The sequence below is a fragment of the Ochotona princeps genome, chromosome 5 (genome assembly GCF_030435755.1).
Source record: "Ochotona princeps isolate mOchPri1 chromosome 5, mOchPri1.hap1, whole genome shotgun sequence".
Lineage (NCBI taxonomy): Eukaryota > Metazoa > Chordata > Mammalia > Lagomorpha > Ochotonidae > Ochotona > Ochotona princeps.
In genome coordinates, this window is record NC_080836.1 from 23,151,575 (window position 1) to 23,174,488 (window position 22,914).

Here is a 22,914-nt window from a genome sequence, read left to right on the forward strand (position 1 = left end):
GGCTGTAGGAAAATAGAAATCATGTATTCAATCTACCACCTGTGGGAGAGAGAAAAAACATCTCCCATGCTGGGAAGAAGGCATCAACACTGTTTTAATGGAGAATTACCTGGGTATGACCAGAATGAAAACAGCACAGCAGATGGTAGTTTTTACATCTTCTGTTGTCTCTAACTCAGCTCTTATGAAGTAATTGTTCTTTAATTGAATAACATTTTTCAATTGCAAATCAATAAAAAATAAAAGTTGTAGCTGTGTTAACATTCTGAATGTTTCTAAGAAAACAAAATTTTATTTATACTAAATAAATATGACAAAATAGAGAAATACCTAATACAAAGTATAAGAACCCAACTAAAAAAATTGTAGTTGGTCTCAACACATTTACATCTTGAGTGTGTCCTGAGCCGATAAGACCATCACCATGAACTTCAACCTTCTCCCGTCACTGGACCACAACAAAAACCACAAGTGCCACTCCCAGGCGCCCTCACGTATGCACCGGAAGATCGCTTTGTCCTAGCTGTACAGAGAGCTGCACCACCTCTGCATGTCTGTCCCCAAGGCCAACGAGATCCAGGTCACCTTGGGGACAATACAAAGGTCAAGACATGATCAAAGTACTCCAAGTGCACAGAAATATGTCACTGGTATCAAGCAGGTACAGCCTAAAAAGCTGTGTAAATGCATAGGTGTGCACATGGGCATTCACCCAAGCAAGAGTTTCAGCTCCTGAATGACAGAGTGCTTGGATTCTTACCTTTCCACTGGCGAGTAGCTGTGGAAATGTGGTGATTTTCACCAGTCTCAAACTGTACACAAAGATCAGGGAGGAAAAATTCCTGAACATAAATCCAAGTGTCTACAGGTTGGAAAAGAGAAAGGAAAACATGAGGAAAAACTTACAGAGAAAATTCAGGAGCAAATATAACCTGTTGTGCAGCCAGGTCATACCCTAGTGTACGCCTCTTGGGAACTTCACATCTCTGGATATTTCATTGCCTTCCTGTTTAGTTATCCATTTGGGGCTCTGTGAATCTGCTTTTCCAATTGTAATTAATAATTTTACAAATACAAATCAGAAGTGTTTCCTTTAAAACAAGAAACTATAGCTTAAAATGAGATGGAAATATCTCACAATAGCCTCAGGATATAGACTCATTCAGTAAGAACATAAATTCAATTTTTAAATCAACTAAGAAGTGAGCTGGCAAAGCAAAAATGGTATGAGAAGAATAAAAGAATTTGCAGATTTGAGGGGAAAAAAAAAACAGATAAAAAAGGGTGGAAACCATTATTCTTTAGGTATAAAAATCCTTGGACTCCTTTTTTCCTAACCATATAGAGCTTGTGAACTCGGGAAATGTGGCCGACTTCATTTTTTGAGGGGATTCCTTAGGATATCACCTATTTCCTGCTTTAAAAACAACATCAAAAAATAGCATCTTTGGGCCCAGCATGATAGCCTAGTGGCTAACATCCTCACTTTGCAAGTGCCAGGATCCCACATGGGCGCCAGTCCATATCCCAGATGTGCTACTTCCCATCCAGCTCCCTGCTTGTGGCCTGGGAAAGCAGTGGAGGACCTAAGGCCTTGGGACCCTGCACCCACATGGGAGACCTGAAAGAAGCTCCTGGCTCCTAGCCTCAGATTGGTTCAGCTCTGGCTGTTGCAGCCACTTGGGTAGTGAATCAGCAGATGAAGATCTTTCTTTCTGCCTCTCCTTCTCTCTGTAAATTTGGCTTTTCAATAAATAAATAAGTCTTTACTAATCTAGCATCTTCCCTTCTGATCAGGAATAATAAAGGTACTTTGAAGACAGTGATAGAAACTTAGCAGATATACATGTTCACACACACACTCCGGTGGAAGGAAGTAAATATCTGAGACTTTCGAGAGTTAATATGTCTGTAATCCTTCAGAAACAGGATGTCTGGTACCATTTCTTGTTGGATGTTCTCACTGGCCACCTACCCACTGTTGACCCCACCTTTCTTCCACCTCTGACTTCCTTTGGTTCAGAGGAACTGATTCCTGAGACTCATCACTTCTGCTCCTGCCCTTGAAATTCCAACTGGGAAGATCGGACAGTGGGAGAAGAGCAAGACCGAGGTACTTCCGCCCCAGACTTACATATCTCAGATTGGTAGACAAGTCCCCCTACCCCGACTCTGGCATCCGCTGCATGGTGGCCCTCAGTGCCAGTAAACTTCAGGCACATCCTTTCCTCTCCTTGTCCTGGAGTGCCACGTGTGGGAAGGAGCAGTTTAAGTGGAGTCTGTCTCTGGGACTCAATATCCACTCACTGTTCCTTCTTAACCTCCTCCCCAACTGACAAGGGAACCTTATTGTTTTAAACATCTCTAAGCTTCTATGGTGAATTCTATTTTCTGCCAAGATCCTACCTGAGCTGGAAAAACAAAAACTAATTCTGGCTACATTGATAAAAAAAAAAAACAAATTAATCAAAAAGAGCAAAGAAAATGAATCAGGCTTCACTGATGATGTGATTTCTCTCATAGAGAAAAGGATAGACAACAATAATGAACACAAAGAATGATAATAAGTAGCAGGAATCTAAAAGACTAGAGAGAAACTGGCAGATAAGAAAAATTGAATGAATCTAACATAAGATACTATGTTAGAAAAGAAAATATAAAGAAAGCAATAAAATATATCTGCAGGGTCTGGGCACAATGGCTCAACAGGCTACTCCTCCTCCTGCGGGTACCAGCATCCCCTATGAGTGCCAGTCCGTAACCTGGCTGCTTTACTTCTGATCTAGCTCCATGCCTGGTAGAGCAGTGGAGGATGGCTCAGTCCCAGGGCCCCTGCGCCTGTGTGAGAGGCCCTGATGAAGCTCCCTGCTCCTGGCTTCTGATCTGCTCAGCTATATCCACTATGGCAATTTGGAGACTGAACCAGTAGATGAAAGATCTCTCTCTCCTTCTCTCTGTAAATCTGACTCTTCAATAGAAAAATAAATCTTAAAAAATTGTCTACCAATATAGAACTGAAAAATCTCCCTAAATGCAGAAGACAATGTTGATCAGTCAACATCAATTTATATCTTAGCTATGCTATGCTGCGTATGCTAGCTATGTTACTATAAAGAGAAACAAAAAAGTTGCTAAGCAAAAACAAAAGAGTTCATCACTCTCACGGGCGGGGTGGGAGGAAGGAATTTCAAATTGTTTACAATGGAGATGGGTTCTAGAAAATTCCAAATAAAGGACTATAACTTAAGGTAAAGCAACTTATTTCTATAATGCTATAAAGAGATTTCACGAAAAAATCTGAAACAGAGTAAAATGAGAAAAAGCGCATGCTTCCAGTGTTATCATTCATAAACAGCGATTCATTATCAAAATTGAGAGCTTAATAAAAAAAAAACCAAATGATTCCCTGCTCTGAGTTTGTACTTTATTTCTCCCACAGTTTTTCTTAGAAAACTCTTTAGGGAGTATCCTTTATGTTGCAAGAAAAAAATATTTATTTAAAGTTCATACTTTCATCAGGTGTTTTTAGACTTTGTTTAGAATGTGTGCGAGTGCCCACACATACATGCAGGCAAATAATAATGAACTCATAGTGTCATGTTATTAAAAAGTATTTTCTTTTGCTTAGCTTTTAATTGTTTTTAAAAATGTATCTTATTAGGTTCTAATAGATATAAAGCTTCTCCCTGTGTTGAGATTTAAGTGAGTTTTAAATGTCTTCTGAATTAACACATTTAGAGTTTGTGAGAAAAGATAGAATAATGTATTTCTTTAGATGTAAGAAGGTACATGAACCAAAGTGTTAATGATATCCAGCTAGACAGCAGAAATTCACCAGAGTTAATTGGGGCATAAGTAGAAGCATTGCGAATATGGATCATGAGCGCCCTGGTTGACTAAGGGCATATCTGAGTAGGTTGAGGCAAACAGAAATTTCAAACACAAAACACATAATGTGCTTTAAAACAAACAGAACGCTGATTACAGGGACTCACTGCTGTAGTTAGGTGAGTTCATTCAAGGCAACAGTTGCTCAAGCAGGTGTTCCTGTGTATCTGGCCTGCTTTCCTTGGGACTCACATAGTAAGCTACAGTTTGGAAAGTCCTTGGCAATGCACTTATTATAGGTATATGTGAATAAGAGCCCTTCAGAGACTTTTGGTAACAGTTCTTATCATGGGTATGTGTGCATGAGCGCCCTCCTTCTCAACCTCTCAGCTTCATTTGTGCTTTGTTGGGGCTTGACACCAGTGACTCCATTTTTAATCTAACAACTTTCCCAACAAATATTAACATCTTGTGTGGAGTGAAATGAGGTTTTTTGTTTGTTTCTTTTGTTTTTGTTTTAATTTTTTTCTACTCTCTAATAAAAGTTCCTTTCACATGTTCGCAAAATAAGGTACTGGGTTTTGAGGATCTGCAAGAAAGTTCAGTGTTTTGAAAATGCGTGGCAGTGTCAAGAGTATTCAAACTTTAGATTGAAACCAAGTTAAATATTAATTCTTTACTGTTGCCTAATAAATCACTGTGAACTTGGTGTCATAAAGTGACAGCATTTTATTTACATTTGATCCTGTATATCAGCTATTTAGGGAATGCACAATCAGAGTGATTCTTTCTCCTTCTTGGGACCTGGAGCCTCACCAAAGGGCCTAAACTAGCTGACCACTGGCTAAAGGGCCCAGCGGAAGCCAGCTGCCTGGACGGTGACTCAGCTGGAGCGCCTCATGTTATGGAAAGTCTCTAGCTTCCAAAAGGAAGTGTTGTAAAGAAAACAAGCCTTCAGAGTGCAAACACTTAGTAAGCCTCAGCATACTTCATGCTGGTTAATATCCTATAGGCCAAAGCACGTCACATGACCAAGCCCAGACTACTGTGAGAAGGGCATTCACAAGAAATTTGAATCTCAGTTTTATCATTTTTGGGTTTAACCGGTAATTGTATTTCTTTGAATATCAGTATTTTTCCTCTACAAAATAAAGAAGACAACATCCAGTTCACTGGGTTTGGAGGGATTAAAGGAGAAAACAACAGCAGCAGAAAGCCTAGGAAATAGTAGGTGTTTGAGAAATACTAATTATAACTTATTACACAGTTGTAAAGCTATTTCTGGCATTAAAATTGTTTGCACACCTCATAAACTTGCTTTTTCAGGAAGTCTTTCTTATACACATATGATTAGCATTGTTTTATATGTGTTTTTTGGTGTTTTTATTTATTTTGGGTCATCTATGAAAATTATACCAGTCCTTCTGTGTCATGATTATCTTGTTTTTTTATTTGCTTTGTTTGACATTTTATCATGCGTTAGTTTCACAAGATTCTCGTTTAGAAACACATTTGCCCTTGAATTCTTTATAAGCCTTTTGTCTGGTTTTCATGCAACCTCACCCTCACCTCACAGTTAAGGACAATTATGTCCATGGAAATTAAATTAATATTTGAGAACATCCAACACCAGAAATGAAACCAGAGTCTCATTTTTTCCAGGCTTTAGAAATAGAGACCAATGGGCCACAATAGGGCCTGTCTAATGACTCAACTGGCTAATCCTCCACCTCCAAGCATGGAATCTCAAACAGGTGCCACTTTGTGCCCCGGCTGCTCCAATTCCAATCCAGCTCCCTGCTTGTGGCCTAAATAAACAGTGGAAGATGGCGCAAAGCCTTGGGCTCCTTACCCATATGGGAAGTTCCTGGCTCCTGGTCTCAGATCAAATCAGTTCCAGTCATTGTGGCCATTTCAGGAGTAAATTTCTGTATTTCCACAGCCTGACTTTGCATTGATTCAGTTTCTAATTATAGGAACAGAATTCACCAAAGACAATGAAACTTGCCTAATTTTCTCAAACTGCCAAGCACAAACTTGTGAGATTAGTATGTGTCTAGCATTGTGCTCTACCCATAAAAATGCCTTTTTTGTTGTTGTTTAACGAAAATGAAACTCACCAAATGAAGTGAACGTTATGGGAGGCTCATTAGAATACCTTGTTCTCTTTCTTTGTTTACTTTAAAAAAATATTTGTTTTATTTGAAAGTCATAATTAGAAAGAGAGATAAAGAGAGGAAGACAGAGAGAGACAGATCCTCCATTTACTGGTTCACTCCACAAATGGTCATCAAGGCCAGAACTGGACCAGATTCCCTACATGGGTGCAGGGACCCAAAAAGCTGGCCCATCCACTGCTACTCTCCCGTGCCACCAATAAGGAGTTAGATTGAATTTGGAGCAGCCAGTGCCCATATAGCTTGCCAGAGCTATAGCAGGAGGATTAGTCTGATACGCCACTACATCAACCCCAGAATGTATAATTTTTCTATTTTGAGTCCAATAGCTTTCTTTAATTAAGAAAGATGACTGTCTCCTAAACATTCTGGTGGAACTTCAGTATCTGCTATGTGTCACACAGAGTACACATGCATCAGTAGAAAGGAGTAATAGTTAACACCTCCACACTATTATAAAATGTTCAGTGCTGTGTAATCCCTTAGAAAGATGGCACACAGACTGATGAGTGCAAGTCCTTGCATGTGAGTGGGAGATCATCAGGTGCACAAGGAAACCTAGCACTTACAACCTCAAAAGTGACAAAAAGAACGACTGAAAGCACATGAGTGGCTTATCATCAAAGGGAGCAACTGCAAAATCTTGCTCAGAAAAGTGTCAAGCACCATGAAGTAGGAACCAGTCTATGGTGTTAGCACCTCACTCCCTTGAAAATGAATGTGATGTGGTTTTCCTACCTTTATAAAAATGCAAATCTTGGGCAGGAACATCTGACCAGTTCATTTCTTCAACCCCTTAGCCTGATGAAACGGGGAAATAGTCAAGACTGTAGTCAGTAGGCAGAAAGTAATTCCTGAAAGAAAAGCAGGGTGCTACAGCCACAGGAAAGAAGAGAAACCTGGGGCTGTCCTTGTGACATAGCAGGTAAAGCCACCATACTATACGGGCACTAGGTCAAGCCCTGGCTGCTGCACTGATCCAGCTCCCTGCTCAGGCACCAAAGAAAGCAGTGGAGGATAGCCCAAGCCTTGGGCCCCTGTACCCATGTGTGAGATGCAGAAGAGGCTCCTGGATACTGACTCCAGTGTTGTGCAGCCCTGCTATTGCAGCCATTTGGGAAAGTGAACCCACAGCTGGATGATCAATCTCTCTGTCTCTCTGTTTCTCTCTGTAACTCTGCCTTTCAAGTAAACAAATAAATCTCTAAAAAAAAAAAAAAAAAAGAAGAAGTACACAGGAAACAACAATACTAAAGTTAAATTAAATGCTAATGTTTAACTCAGAATTCCACACATTTTATAGGAAGAAAGATTTGCCTCAGACAGACTCAAAAATTTAACTGATTCAAGATCGTCCCATTTATGGCTGGCAATAACAACCATAACCTTTCACACTGGAATCTCACATGGCTTCCTTTTCAAGTCCCAGCTGTTCCACTTCCAATCGAGCTCTCTGCTATGATACTAGGGAAAGTAGCAGAGGACTGTGCAAGTGCTTCTGTTTCTGCACCATTGGTTACCAGAAACTCTAGTTCACCCCAGCAGTTGCAAACACTTGGGGAGTGAATCAATAGATGAAAACGTGTCTCTCCCTCTCTCTCTGTAACTTTGCCATTCAGATAAATAAATAATTTTTTTATATTTCATTTAATCATTAGAGGAACTTTTTCTAGGAAATCCTTTTGAATATCAAATTAGCTGTAATTTTATATTATTCTTTTAGCATGCTACTTGCAGTTACCTAACTATTGTTATTAAGCCAGTCATTTAAAAATACAAACAGCACAAGATAGTCCATTCTAAACCTCAGTCTCTTTCATCACATAATTACATGAGGAAATATAAGCCTTCTGCTACAATGAGATAATACAATTCCTACATGTTCAAAGACACATGGCAAACAATGCTAAAAGAGCAATGTTATCTTACAGTAAAATATGCATGCCTCTGAGGGCTTTGTTTCACCACTGGTAATGTGTTTTGGGAATTTTGACAGAGATGTACACATACAAATGCCATTGACAGACAAACCATTACCTACCAAATGCCCAGAGGAACATGATAAGAATTCAAAACAGTGATTGAGTGCATTCTGAAAAGTACACATGGAAATTAAACTCTTTTTTCTCTTTTTGGCAAACTGCCTTGTATGTTTTTGAAGTAAGATATATGATAGAATTAAGCATTTGATGGCTATAGATGATTTTAAAAATAGAATAGGAGCTGGGTGAGGGGGAGGTTTAAACTGCTGCCTGTAACACTGTAATCTCATATGGGCACTGCTACAAGTCTTGCCTACTCTACTTCTGATCCAATTCCCTGCTAACATGTCTGGGAAATCCGGAGAAATGGCCCAAGCCCTTGTGTCCCTTCCTGCTAAACAGTTTAGATAAAAAAAGAAAATGTTTTAAAATGTTTTTACTACCAGAATATTTCTAGCTTAAAGAAAGTAAAGGAAAACTATGATGACAATGCGAGTCAATCATCTTTCATTTGTGTGCTTTAAAAAACCAGCAAAGAATCCATGACATGGTTGATACCCAAGAAGTTACTTCTTTATAATTCTTGTTTTGCTCTAAAAATATATATGTTTTGTTGACTTGACAAGTCAACAAGCAAAAACTTTTATGTCTATGCCATCTTCCTGATGTTTTTCTCTCTTTTTCTTCAATGCCAAAACACATGCATTCACAAGCAGCTATGATTTGATAAAGCTAAGTTGGGGAGAAAAGTCACCTCCATTATAAGAATTCCTATCCCATTTCTAGGATATATTCTTTGACTTAATTCAGCCACTTCCAAGACTTCTCTACAGATCGTCATCTGTCTATATCTTACCAATCCTAGGATTTCTTCTACCAGTATCCCATCATTACAAAACACAATGATTTGAAATTCTAGCACCCAACAAAGCACTACATTTACAGATACAGAAACCTACTGTTTGGCTAGTACTTAGTCACTGAAAGCAAAATGGTCAGTGGGCTGTGGTCTCCATGGAAGAGACACATAGACATAATGAGGAAGAAACTAGTCTCTGTCCCTGAAATTTGGGTCAGGGATATTTATCCCTGGGAAATTGTACCCTCATTTCATACCATGAATATGAATAATATCCTAACATACCTGACTTTAGAAGCAAACTTATTTTATAATGAACTTTGAATTCATAAAAGCCTCTTGCAAAATTATGATTTCAGTATCTCAAAGTAGAGTCAAACCAATTATATCAACCTCAATCCAGTATTCCAGTACATGCTTTGTTGACAACATTGAAATTCATTGCTAGACTCAAACACCAATTGTATCGCAGGGCTTAATCCCTGCACACCCTTCCTTTATCCATCTACCCTCATCTCTTTAGTTTATTGTGGTTTTATATAATACCTGTACTCTAACAACAGCTAAATTTTCTAGCTCACTTATCTTACCCAATATCCAGATTTATATTCAATTGCCTTTTTTGGCATCATTACTTGAATGGATATCTCAAACTACATTTTCTTTTTTATCTAAACTGTTTAGCACCAAATGTACAGGCTTTGCCATGCTAGCTAACTGCAAATCTACCTTTTGAGTTGCTCAGGCTAGAACTATACCGTCCTCTTTAGTTTATCACCTTTCTTTTTCAAGAACAAATCCTCTTTGGCTGCATTTGCAAACACATCTAGAATGAGCGCTGTTTTTATATTTCCTACCACTGTCTTTAGTTCTGGGCCACTCTGGTTCTATTCTAGCACCCAGCCATGCATTCTCCATCCATATCCAAAATCCTACTATTTCTCCACATTCATGCACTCAGAGTAAAAACTGAAATCCTTCCTATTGCCATAAGATTCTACCTTGTAAGGATTTACTATGACCTTGAATCTCATTATACTGCTGAACCCAGATAACCTGGCTCTAGACACGTAAGCATATCATTATGCTCTTATGCTAAGGGCTTGTATTTTCCTTCCCCAAATAACCTCATTACTTACACCTTCATGTCCCCTAAGTGAGTATCACCTTCCCAGTGCCCCAAGAATTCTTAACCCTTCCTTCCAGCTTTAATCTTCTCTTATGCATTGTCAACTGTTAATATATTTATTATTATAATAATATAACACTTTATTATTAAATAAATATATTGATATATTTATCCATTATTACGTTGATATATTTATTTTTTCTTTTGCTCATTATCTGCCTTCTTCCACTGGAATATAAACTCCTTCCAAACAATTAACTTAATCTGTTTGTCCCCCATCTCCACCCCTTCCACTGTTGTATTTTTAGTGCCCAGAATAGATCATAGAACCAAACAGATTTTCAGATAAATGTTTACCAAGTAAATCAGCTAATGATTAAAGAAGCCTCACTGGTTCCATGACCCTGATGGAACAGATCACTTCATCTTACGTATCCCCGTTTGTAAAGTATGGCTCATGATCCTCATTAAGATCTCTTCCATGAACTGAAATAAAAGTTGTGATTGTAGATCTGCAAACATGGCAGACAGCCCATGAAGCCCTAGGACAGAGACTCACTATTTGAAGACTGATGTGAGACTGAGCTGGTGTGATTGTGAAAAAGTCACCCAGTGGCTCGGGTGATAAAAACTGAATTTGAACATAACTTGGTGTCAAGATGAATCAAAAGCAGCATTACCTTCTCTCAAAGACTCACAGGTAAAACCCATTACATGGTTTTGTCCTTGTATCTTTTTGCCACTTTGTGCAGTCCAAGCAGTATTCACTGCCTCCACTCAGCATGATTTTGTAAATGCTCGCCTCACTGCGGAGTTTAAAGGGATGAAATGGCTAATTAAAAATGAGACTTCTGGTGGGAATAGCTCTCAGAGAGTAATAATCTGACCAGACAATTCTTAACAGAAACTGAGTCTGGGAGTCAAGGGAATTGAATCCTAAATATGGTTCTGTCACCGTGTGACTTCAAAGAAAACATTTAACCTTTATGCTTTGGTTTCCTCATTTGTCAATATAGACATTTTCTATCCCAGAGTAATTGGGAGATTACAACAGATACATGTATAAAGATATTAAAAGATAATAGATACAAAACCCCCTTTTAAATTTTGGAAATGCCCTACACATGTTTCATCCTTTTGAAACACTAACCATGGTTAAGTACTGAAAATGACAGAGAATTAAATGCATCTTTGCTCATAAAAGTATGAGATGAGTCTTAGGCTCACAATTTACCTAACAGGATGTGACATGAACACTGGGAGATACTCCAGGAAAGAGACTGTTGACAGAGTGGAAAAGTCAGGAATATGCAATCACAATGTTAAATTGAATCACTGTCATGAAGTCATGACAGATATTTATGGATCATCAAGGGGATCAAGAGGAGCCTGCCATCCCAAGTAGGTGATAGGAGAGGATTTTCTTCAGACAGGCAAAGTCAAATGCAAACTTAAGAGCTGTCTATTGGACAAGTTGCACAGCCCCTTTAATTTACAGCTCCTAACATTTGCTATCCACAGAAATTGAGTGTGGTTGCCAGTAAAGCAGAGTAGATGTTCTGAGCGCTACCCCTGGTACCAGCACAGCTGTAATCAGGACAGACTGCAATCAGAACATTTCTCTCTGGTTCCATGGATACTGACAAAATTCATGTTTTCGTTTTCCAGGACCCAACTCTGAAATCAGTGCTGATCAAACAATGCCCACATTCTCTTTGGCACTAAATTTGACTCTGCAGTGTCTGTATGGAGATCCTGGCAAGCAAGATAAACATTTTTTTTTCTAAGCTGTGACCAGTTCCTGGAAGCAGATCTAATCATAGTATGGCATTCCAAAAAAGTAAGTGAGGAATTTTCAGAAATGGGCAGAAGGGAAGATGTACGAAAACTGTAACAACATGCATAGGGAGAAAAGCAGTGATGGATTAAACGTTATATACCCTAAAGCAGCTACACAGTGCCCATGTGTCTACAAAAATACATGTGTCAAATAGTGAAGGGATGAAATCCAAATCGGGGTAGCTAAGTCTCTAACCTTATTCATTTTATTGCAGAATCACAATATTCAGCCTTGAACTACCCAGGAACTGGATCATCCTTGCACAGGGACAAAAAAGTTATTTCTGAATGTTATGCATGTGACACAGCCATGGGGCTGAAGTCCCATTCAGAAGAAGTAAATATGTCCTGTGTGTTACAACCAATGTTGATTCAGCCAAGGCTGCACAGGTAGGTTCCACAAAGGAAGCATTATTGTTGATGGAACATAAACCTAGTTTCAGAAATGCCTTAAAAATAAACCAATCAAAAAGCAAGCAAAATGATTTTTAATGCCATGTAAGCATGAAAAGATTCTTTAACAGAAATGCTCTTTTCTAACGTTTTCTCACAAATTTCCTTTCAATGCATTCCTGCGTCATGTCCTTGATTTTGGCTTTTCAATGACTAGCTATTTTTTGTAGCTCTTGTATAGTCGAACTTCTCTTATATAAACAGTCAAGGAATGTAATATATAGCTCATACAATAATTTGGTACAAGAAAGTTATGCTCCTGCCAGAAAATATACATTTCCAATATATTATATTATATTATATTATATTATATTATATTATATTATATTATATTATATTATATTCTGTGAGATTACATTACATTCATAAAATTACCTTGTGCTAAATGTGGCATCACATTCCGGTGACTCAGAGAGTACTTTAGGATCATGGTGGGTTTCAATTTTATTTAGACTCACTGGAAAAAATAATTGTGTCGATATTGGTGAGTACATCAATGCACTTAATAGATTTCTGGTGCAAGTAACAATATCCCAATGCTAAAACTATTCGGTATGTAAAAACCTATTGATAACCTTAACTGCTTTCCTATTGCCATACTTATCAAGGTTAGGTCTACCTAGTTTCATAGGCCAAACAAGATCAAGTGTATTCTATACAGCATATTTTAAAATGTTTGCTTATGAGCATTTTCATCTATGCTTTACTTTTTTTTCCTGTGGCACTATCCTTTTTTATATTTCCATTTAAGATTGGTTCCAGGCCCAAGATACCCACAGCAATCTCTTCTCTTCAATCTTTATTTTAAGACTAGGCACAATAAGTTCTACCAAAAACACCTGCTAACTTGGTGCCTGCTGGTGCTTGCTTTATATAGCAAATTATTTCCAACCAGTATGTTATCAAGCAAATAACCAAAATGTTCTTGTAAACAATAGAGCTTTACTGTTGTCACAGCACATCCTTCAGAGCTCTGTGAATCTGTAGATATGTCTTTCTGGGAAAGACTTTGTGAAGGAGTAGCTAAACTCATTCATTTCTGCACACTCCCTATTCCTCCACCTGAGATTCTGTCCTGGGGTTGTACATCAATTTGCTTGTAAAATGGATCCTGTGGTATACAAAGAGTTTGGTAGTATGTAATGTTTCCCCAAGGAATGACTGATGATGTAAACTTTACTTTGGTCAATTTACAATCTCATTGACAAAATTTCTATTGAGAAGTGACAGTGATGTTGACAAGTCCTTTTCTATGGTGTGGAAATATCTGTAAATGCATGTCAAGGACTTATGAAACCCATGTGCTCTCATTGCTTACTTTCTAAAGTATGTTATACAAAACATTCAACTGAGCTTCCACTCCATAATTGTAAAAGCTTAGCGAAAATGCTTGTTATTGCATTGAGGATTTGGATTTGAATTGTTGGAGAAGCACGTTCACATGCAATTGGACTCTTCTCCACATTGGAGTAATTACCCTGCATTGTAGATGGACTCAAGGGATTTTGAATGTAGTAATGAATTGCTGCAAACCTTCCAAGAAATACAGAACCATATGTCTTGGGTAGTGGATGTGCAGGCTGTGGCTACAGATAAGGATGTGGGAAGGGAATGCTAGCTATTCGAAAGCCAACTGTGTAAGGTTATGAATTGAAATTCATTGCTAATGTGGCTAAAGTTGGAATGCACTTTTCCCATGCCTCTTAGGGTGAAATTTGTCATGTTAGAATAGGAAATTGGATGCTAACCTTCCCAGGCTGCTTTCTAATGATTACAAAATGAAACACACTCAGATACTTGGGCCTGACAAGAAAAAGCCCAAAGCACGAGACTGCACCTGCTGAGAATTAAAATACAGTGGATGAAAGTAGCCAGCTGTAAAACTTTCATTTTCAAGTGATTTCCCCCCACATCCTGATACCCTCTGAGAAAATCCAAATCTAGTAAGAAATCAACATGTCTAAAACAATTTTTGAAGTGTTATTTAGTTGATTACATCATGTATCACCTGTAAGAAAGATGGAAGGTGTTTATAGAAGCAGCACCCTTTCCATTGAAGTTAAGAAAAGGGGGGGTGCCAAAATAAAAATTTGTAAAAATGTATTCAACACAGTCCATAAATAGAGGCTATATCTAGGTCACTTGAGGTATATTCCAGCAATGAATAATTGCTCATGGGGTCAGTATGATTGCATGGCAAGCTAATCCTCCACCTGTGATGCCAGCATCCCATTTGGGTACAATTCACGTCCTGGCTGCTTCATTTCTTGTCCAGCTCCCTGTTAATGACATGGAAAAAGCAGCAAAGAATGGCCCAAGTCCTCAGACCCCTATGCTCACATGGGAGATGTAGAAGAAGCTTCTGGCTCCCAGCTTCAGACAGGTCAAGTCTGGACATTCCAGCTATTCGGTGAGTAAACTAGTATTTGGAAGATCTCTGGCTCTCTCTTCTCTAACCCCGATTTTCAAGTGAAATTCATTATTTGTTAACAAAAATGATAGTTCATGAAGCATGGACCTGATTCAATCAGAAGAGGCTTTTCAGTGGATCTGGACTTTTTTGGAGAGGAGGAAATTCTACCTTTGAATGGCACTTTCAACTTTGGTCTGAATACTGTGACCTGTCCCATGGATCTTGAACTTACCTGACTAGCTCTTACAATCAGGTGAGCCAAGTTCTAAAATCAAATTAAATTGTTGAACTTACACTGTCTATGTATTCTGTTTTCCTGGCTGAAATCTAACTCTTACACTCCCACACAACCTCAGACAATTAACAGATAATAAATTTTATTAAAAGAGAAGTAAATAAGAGAAAACTAGGAGGAAGCAAACACTGATTCAACTTAAAAAAAGAAATACTTGGCATCTCATGATGGTGACTGACTCAAACCCTGCCTTGGAAAAATAGCTGTGGATCATATTTCACACGATGGTTAATAACCATAAGAGAAATAAGGGACAAAAGAGAAATAAGGTGAAACTCACTAAGATCCATCAGGTTAGTGAAGATTAGTTGTTTGACCAGAAGATACAAGTCAGACAGATTTAAAAATAATATTGATAAAAGTGTCAGTGACTAAACCCAAATGCATGATGGTCTGGCAGTTTTTTGTGGAACCACAGAAATGTGTAGTTTAACATGATTTCAGCAAGCAAGAACACACTGAAACTGATCCAGGCCTTGCATATACTATAATCATGCTTTTATCTGAGATTACTATCATTTTTATGTGGGTTTAAAAAAAAGATTTATTTTATTTTATTGAAAGGCAGAATTGAACGAGAGAGAAAGACAGGAAGGTATAGATAGAAAGAGACAGAGGTTTGACCATGTACCCGTTTACTTCCCTAAATGGCTACAGAGGCCAGGGTTGGTGAGGCTGAAGCCAGGAGCTTCTTCCAGGTCCCCAACAGGAGTGTAGAGGCCCAAGCACTTATGTTGTCCTCCACTGTCTACCCAGGGAACTGAATCAGAAGTAGAGCAGCCAGACTGACACACTGCAGGTGGCAGCTTAGTCCACTTGCCACAACCCTGGCCACCACTTTAGTGTTAGGAGAGACTAATCTCCCTGTTAAGGACAAACTAAAGAAATTCTGAGCAGTGACTGCTTCCTGAACTTTAGGATATGATGAAAACAAAGGTTTGTGGATTGGCTTGAAGAAAGGATCTGGAAAATATACCTGCAGAGAGGAAAAGTCTGATAGGAGGTAAAGGAGAATTAAAATTTATGTTGGTGCAGGTGACTCTAGTACGTAAAACATTGGTTAGGAGGCATGGGTCCCATATTCTATGTGAGGCTCTACCCTCCAACTTCCTGACACACTAGCCCCTAGGAGGCAATCGTGTAGATTTAAGTAATTGGGTTCCTACCACCCCTGGAAACAACTTGCATCAAGTTCCTGCTCCCTGGCTTTGAACCCATCTAGGAGGCCATGGTGGACATCTGCAGAGTAAATTGGTGAGTGGAAGCATAGCCTTGCATCCTCTTTCTCTCTCTCTCTCTCTCTCTCTCTCTCTCTCTTTCTCTCTCTCTCTCTGTTTTCCTCTCCTACCCTCCCTCTCAAAAGAAAGTCTTTACATAAAAATGTCTTTAGTAGACAGGAAGTAACTCTATAAAAATTATCTGATGGGAATGACGCTAATCCCAGAAAGAGAATTTCGATATTTTCCAGCTACCAGTCTGAGAAACTAAAAACTATTTAGATACCAGTATCCTGTTTTTAGCTCAATGGAGTGAAAAACTAAATTTAAAGTAACTTTAATAGAAAAAAGAATGTCTTCTGAAGTACTGGGGATCCAAAATAATCAAGTAATGAAATTAAGCCAAGAATTATGCGTGGTGAATTCTCTTAGAACCAGAGTGCATCTAAACTTTACTTTAGGCAATTCATAGATGTAGAAGTAGCTGAGCAGGTTGGTGATAGGAAGTATAGTTCTCTAGAGTCCATTGAATAGTGTGTCAAGGGCTCGCTTCAGGAAGCTCAAGATTACATATTCTACTTCATCACTTGAGGATGCTAGGGAAAGTTAGACACCATGAAGTTTTTCGTTGCTATAACTGATACCAAAAATAGGACAGCATATAAGGAATAGAATTATCTGAATCTCAAACTTGTGGGAACTTGGAAGTTTCACATTTATGGGTCTGCATCCTAACACAGGCCCTCCTGCTGCATCTTAACACACTACACGGTGTCTTCCTGAGTCAGAGCAAGCAGGAACTGTTCAGGTCTCTCCACCTCTTATTATACAGCCACCAGTTCCTTCATAAGAGTTTTGCCCTGATGACTTTATGAAATTACAATTACCTCCCGAAGATCTCACCTGCAAACATCTACATGTGAATTTGGAGATTATGTTCCCAGCATATGAAACTTGAGGGACACATTCAAACCAAAGCAACTGCCTTATTCTTTAGTGTTATGTGTTGTACATAGGGAACAAATGCATTTGTGTGTATACATTGGGAAAAACATGATAGAATAGTAACATAAGCACATTGAACTATGAAGTAGGTAGTTCGTTATCAACAAGGATAGAGACTCAGGCTATGAAGAACAGGGCATGAAAATGCTCTGATTTTCAAGCAGCTGGATTCTAGAGGAATAGCCCAAAAAGCCCAAGGCCTCAGGGCCAAAAGTTAGGACAACTCGGATATGAGTAACTAAAGGTCTCCATCAATCAGGCAGAGGAAGCATAAGTAATCCATCTGATACTGATTGTAGTTCTCTTCACAGTAAACCTTTTGCCAAGAACCAGGGAAAAGGCTTGGCACAGTCTGACATGGAGTTATAGTCCCAGCCAAGAGAGTTTTAATTTAAGGAAAATGTCAAGCCCAGCAAGAAAAGCATAACAAACTCATGGTTAACTTGGATACTGTGTTCTAGGAACTTGGCAAGATGGTGCCAATTACAAGGCAGAAAATAATTCTGCACTCTGTCTATAGGTGGTGCTAACAAAACTGCTCTGTCCTGATTGGGTGAGGCTCTCTGTGGGGACTAAAGTGAGGCAGATACAGCATGAGGATGACATTGTTGACTCCAGCTGGGAGGACATGGGATGACCCAAGTAAGTACAATTAGATCACTGAGAACAGGCACCTCTCTGCAGCACTTAGAAAGAGGTGACACTTGAGTTATATCCCAAAGTTGTTTTTCTTACTGAGAGTCCAAGGAACTCTGGTTAGTAAGGAATCAGACTTTTTAAAATGGATGATGTTGTGGGAGTTCTGTGCTACACATTTCCAGGAATCATGCTCCCAAACAGGTCAGTGAAAAGGGAAACTTTCTGCAGATGTACTCAAGCAGATGTTCATGCCATGTGATAACAGGAATTCTTCTGTTTTGGTCTCACTAATGTGAGACCCTCCAGGTCCAGGAACCAGCCTTGTGAGGCTCCTCTCCCTGGGTCACCGTCTCACTACTCCCCCTCCCCACCCTGCCTCCATGTTTGCACATATTGGCAAACAGGGTATTATTTAAATCCAGAGAAGAAAAATACCCCAGTGAGAAGGGAATTTTCACTGTTTGTGTGGAAACTCACCATTTGTCAGTCACCTCACCAATTATCCCTCACCTGGTCAGGAAAATAGCACTTTCAAGCTGGCAACAAAGGGAGTGCCAAGTCATTTCCTAATTGATTAGCAATCATCAATGGGAAAGGTCTTCTGCAGGTCCTGCCCAGGTGGGCGTCCAACAGAAGAGCCCCTGCCCAGCTGAGCAGCACAGTGAGGGGTCAGGGAACTCTTAAAAAAAAAACCTCAAGCCCCTCACACACTTTCTGAAATCCTTGACTCCCTTCAAGAAGCACCTCACAATGGGGGTTTCCTTCCTGAGGTGCTTTTACTTTAATTCTTCCCTGCTTATTTGACAACTGTGAAAATAAAACCACTCCTTGGCCTACGGTTGTGTCCTAGATTTTTATTTCTATGTTAAGCTGAAGAACCCACTGAACGTTGCTGGTAACCTAATGGCTATGAAGCCTCCCCAAGAGTCATGAAAGAATCATCAAAGTGAGGACACAAATAATCTACATTTTTCTTTTACTGTAAAGCTTAAAAAAAATCTTTTTAAAAATCTGCCTTTTTATTGTCCTTTGAAAAATCTCATGAGGAAATACAGGTAGATGTTTAGAGAAGTCATTAAGAAAAGTCATGGGGCCAGCACAGTGGCATGCAAGCTAACCCTCTGCCTGCAAACACAGGCATCCCATATAGGCCCTGGTTCATATCCCTGCTTCTCCACTTCCCGTCCAGCTGTTTATGGGCTAGGAAAGCAGTGGAGGATGGCCAAGGACACTACACATATGTGGGGGACCCAGAGGAAGCTCCTGGTTCTGGTTTCGGATCAGCTCACCTCTGGCCGTTGCATCTATTTGGGGAGTGAACCAGCAGATTAAAGATCTCTCTGTCTCTCTTGTCTCTGTAAAAATTTGTCTTTCAAAAGAAAAATAATTCTCTTTAAAAAGTCATAAATCATAACGAGATTTCCAACAGAAAGGTTTTTGATGAATATAGTGAAGATGTTTCTTCTTTCTCTCCACTTCCATCCCAACCAATCCCAAGGTGCTGGTGTCAGGTATTCCATCATTCATCACTTCTCCGAATTAGATGTGCTGTCAGTCTACTACACTCTTTAGTAAGAGAAGTGGATAGAAGCATACCTTTAGAGTACCAAAGGTGCTTTCTTTAGCAATCCAATCCAAATACTTCCTTCTTAGCCCACAAGTATAGCAATGGGAACCTGAAAAATGTGGACTAAATGCTTATCCATACTTCTACTACATTTACAAGGGGGCGGGGAGGGGGAAATGAAATTACTCCTTAAGAAGTTTCCCTAATTCACAGCACTTTCACTCAGTGACTTAATGGCAGGGTCCCAATTGCTTGTGCCATCACCCGCAGCCTCTCAGAGCATGCATTAATAGGAAGTTGAAATTGGAAGAATGGGGACTCTAACCCACACATTCTGACATAGGATGCCAGCATCCCAAGTGGCATCTAAACCACTGTGCTAGATGTTCGATTTCTTTATTGTAATTGAAATTATTTTCTTGAATTGTATATACTCAAATTTAATAGTGCAGAAACCTAAATTTAGAGCCAAAAGCATAAGCTATCACAGTATATGAGTATTTATATGTCACAACATATGAGTATTTATCTCTACTACATTCAAGTAGATTATGTAAAATCACATAAATTTACAAAGTCTGCAGGTACATTATGTCTAAGTACAATTATATTTACATGTTTAAATTTTATAAAAAAATTACAGAAAACAAATATTCATCTTACTAATGTTGGACAATGGATTCTGAGAGCTTAATATAAAATTAAAGAAAATAAATAATTTGGAAAGGTTTATTGATTAAAATGTCAAATAATATCAGCTTAGTAGGTTTTAAAATATTGAGTATGGGAATTGTTACCACATCAAAGGCATTAATTAATTTATTTATTTATTTTATGATATAGTTTCATAGCCTTTGGGAGTTCCCTTCTCCCCTCCCCAAACCTCATCCTGCCCACTGATTCCCCCTATATTTTTTTCATTTCCCAGAGAAATATAATTCAACAGCAAAATTGAAGTTAAAAGGTCTTTTAATAGGCAAGGTCCTTTAAAAAAAATCAGTTTTTTTTTTCTATATGGTCACATAAAGAGACCTATTATTTCTTGAGAAAGGTTTTCACCATAATCCATTATGTTTGTATGTAATCAGTCAGTGGTTTCAGTGCAAGAAGAGGACTAAAGAAATAATCTTGTCCTGTCCACTATATTCTAAGCAATAAGATATAATTGGTCCCAGCACCATAGCACAATGGTTAAAGTCCTCGCCTTGAAAGCCCCGGGATCCCATATGGGCACCGGTTCTAATCCCGGCAGCTCCACTTCCCATCCAGCTCCCTGTGGCCTGGGAAAGCAGTCGAGGACTGCCCAAAGCCTTGGGACCCTGCACCCGTGTGGGAGACCCGGAAAGAAGTTCCTGGCTCCTGGCTTCGGATTGGTGCAGCACCGGCTGTTGCACTCACTTGGGGAGTGAATCATCGGATGGAAGATCTTCCTATCTCTCCTCCTCTTGTACATTTGCCTTTCCAAAAAAATAAACAAATCTGAAAAAAAGGATATAATTATGTTCATATGTTTGTTTTATGGAGTGAGACCCAGTGTTATGCTCAGATCTCATGGTAAATAAGAGACATGTGAATTCAAGACACATGCGTCTTGTGAAGGGTTTGGGTCTAACACATCCCATGCTACTCTTGTGGAACTATGGCTTATGTAAGCCATATTATTATAAACAAGGTCATAGACATTAACTTGGGAATTCACTTCTATAAAATTTCTGAGCTAGATGTAGATGACTAAAGAATGCCTGCAATCTGCAATAACAATTTCATAATTTATAGAAAAGGATTCACAGTGTGTGGACAATAATATACTTTCTTCTTAATAAGGCAGTAAATAATAACAGGAGGCATTACTGGTAATTATTTAGCTTCTCATATTAATGCATATAATTACACAATTCTTTTTTTTTTTAGATTTATTGAAAAGTCAGATATGCAGAGAAGATGAGAGACAGAGAGCAAGATCTTCCATTCGTTGATTCACTCCCCAAGTGGTTGCAACAGCGAAAGCTGAGCCAATTTGAAGCCAAGAGCCAGGAGCCTCTTCCAGGTCTCTCATCTGGGTGCAGGCTCCCAAGGCTTTGGGCCGTCTTCGACTGCTTTCCCAGGCCACAGGCAGGGAGCTGGATGGGAAGTGGGGCCTCCACGATTAAAACTGGCGCCCATATGGGATCCTGGCACGTACAAGGCAAGGACTTTAGCCACTAGGGTACCTAATTGCACAATGGGGTAAATTCACACGGGACCCTAATTACACAATTCTTACACATCATAATATAATAATTATTCTGGTCTCAGAATAAACACATTCTGGTCTAAGATAAAATTTGAGACAAAAATCATAATTAGAGAAACAAAAACAACAGAATGTTTAGGCAGAAAGATGGGCGAGCACACTGTAGTTGTATGGCTAGACATTTGCTTATAGTCCCTCTGCCGCAGGGTGGAGGAGATGGGCAAGAATACCAAAGAAGGATAAGGGAAATCTAGGATTAGATGTGTCCAAATAGGAATGCACTCCAGGGAAAGGCATCATGCCTCCCAAGAATTCATAGCTCAGTCAAAACCCTGGTCTCCTGAGGGAGGAGATTACCGCACAAAAATGCACCAAGCAAAGGAAGTGGGATTTTCATACAGAGCCTCAAGAAGCCAGTGCCCCAAGTCAGCCTTGGAGAAATCTCCACATACAAAAGAAAACAGAGATATAGGAAATACTGTTTAGTATTAAGAATGTTAAACAAAAAGCTATTAAAGTTTAATGAAGCATGGTCTTACTTTGTTTGATAGAACTGAAGATTTGCTTCCTAACATTAACAATGGGAATGAAGACCTCTGTCTGGTAAATTAACATGATTAAAACCATATTCTTACTTGCTGCAAGTAAAATCATTTTGTATTTCTTTTTAAAATGTTGATATCTTCAAACTAAGATCTACAAATTTATTTTTAAACACTATAGTAATTGTAGCCAAAGTAAATTCATATAAACAATGATTATATTAACAAAGCACTTATATTTCCTAAAAACATGCGTTTTTCAATTCTTTACTCATAGGTAAAATTACCTCTGAAGAGCATTTCAGATATCTTTATATTACTTTGTCTCTTAAAAAAGAATTTGGAGATGAAAGTCATATAAGGTTGGATTAATATAAGTATATAGTGTTATAGATAGTTCCATTTGTTACGATTGACTAGATTATACTTTGGTTAAAACAAACAAGCAAAACAAATCTTAGTAGCTTTAAGGAACAAAAGTTCGTTTATGTTTATTGTGAGTGGAGCTGCCTCTTTAGGAAAAGGTCCTACACATGGAGCTGGAAGAAAGTAAGCCTACTTTTACTACTTATTTTTTTTTACAGTTATCAGAGCATAGCATTTTGTCTTTTGTCAAAAATTCTTTTACTTAAAGCATTCTTTAAATGTGGATGCTAGTGGATGCTAGCAGGGGAGGGCTGCACTGTGGTGCAGCATTTAAGCTGCCTCTTATTGACGTCCGTATCCCAGATCAGTG

General features: G+C 38.8%; 1 long non-coding RNA gene across 1 annotated transcript in view; it reads right to left on the reverse strand.

The window, feature by feature from the left end:
• Positions 1-760: 760 nt before the first annotated feature.
• LOC131480363 (uncharacterized) overlaps positions 761-22,914 on the reverse strand; it is a 41,684-nt gene continuing 19,530 nt past the window's right edge. Inside the window, exon 4 of the long non-coding RNA XR_009245435.1 lies at positions 761-862. This is a non-coding gene — a long non-coding RNA (uncharacterized LOC131480363). The remainder of the gene's footprint in view (positions 863-22,914) is intronic.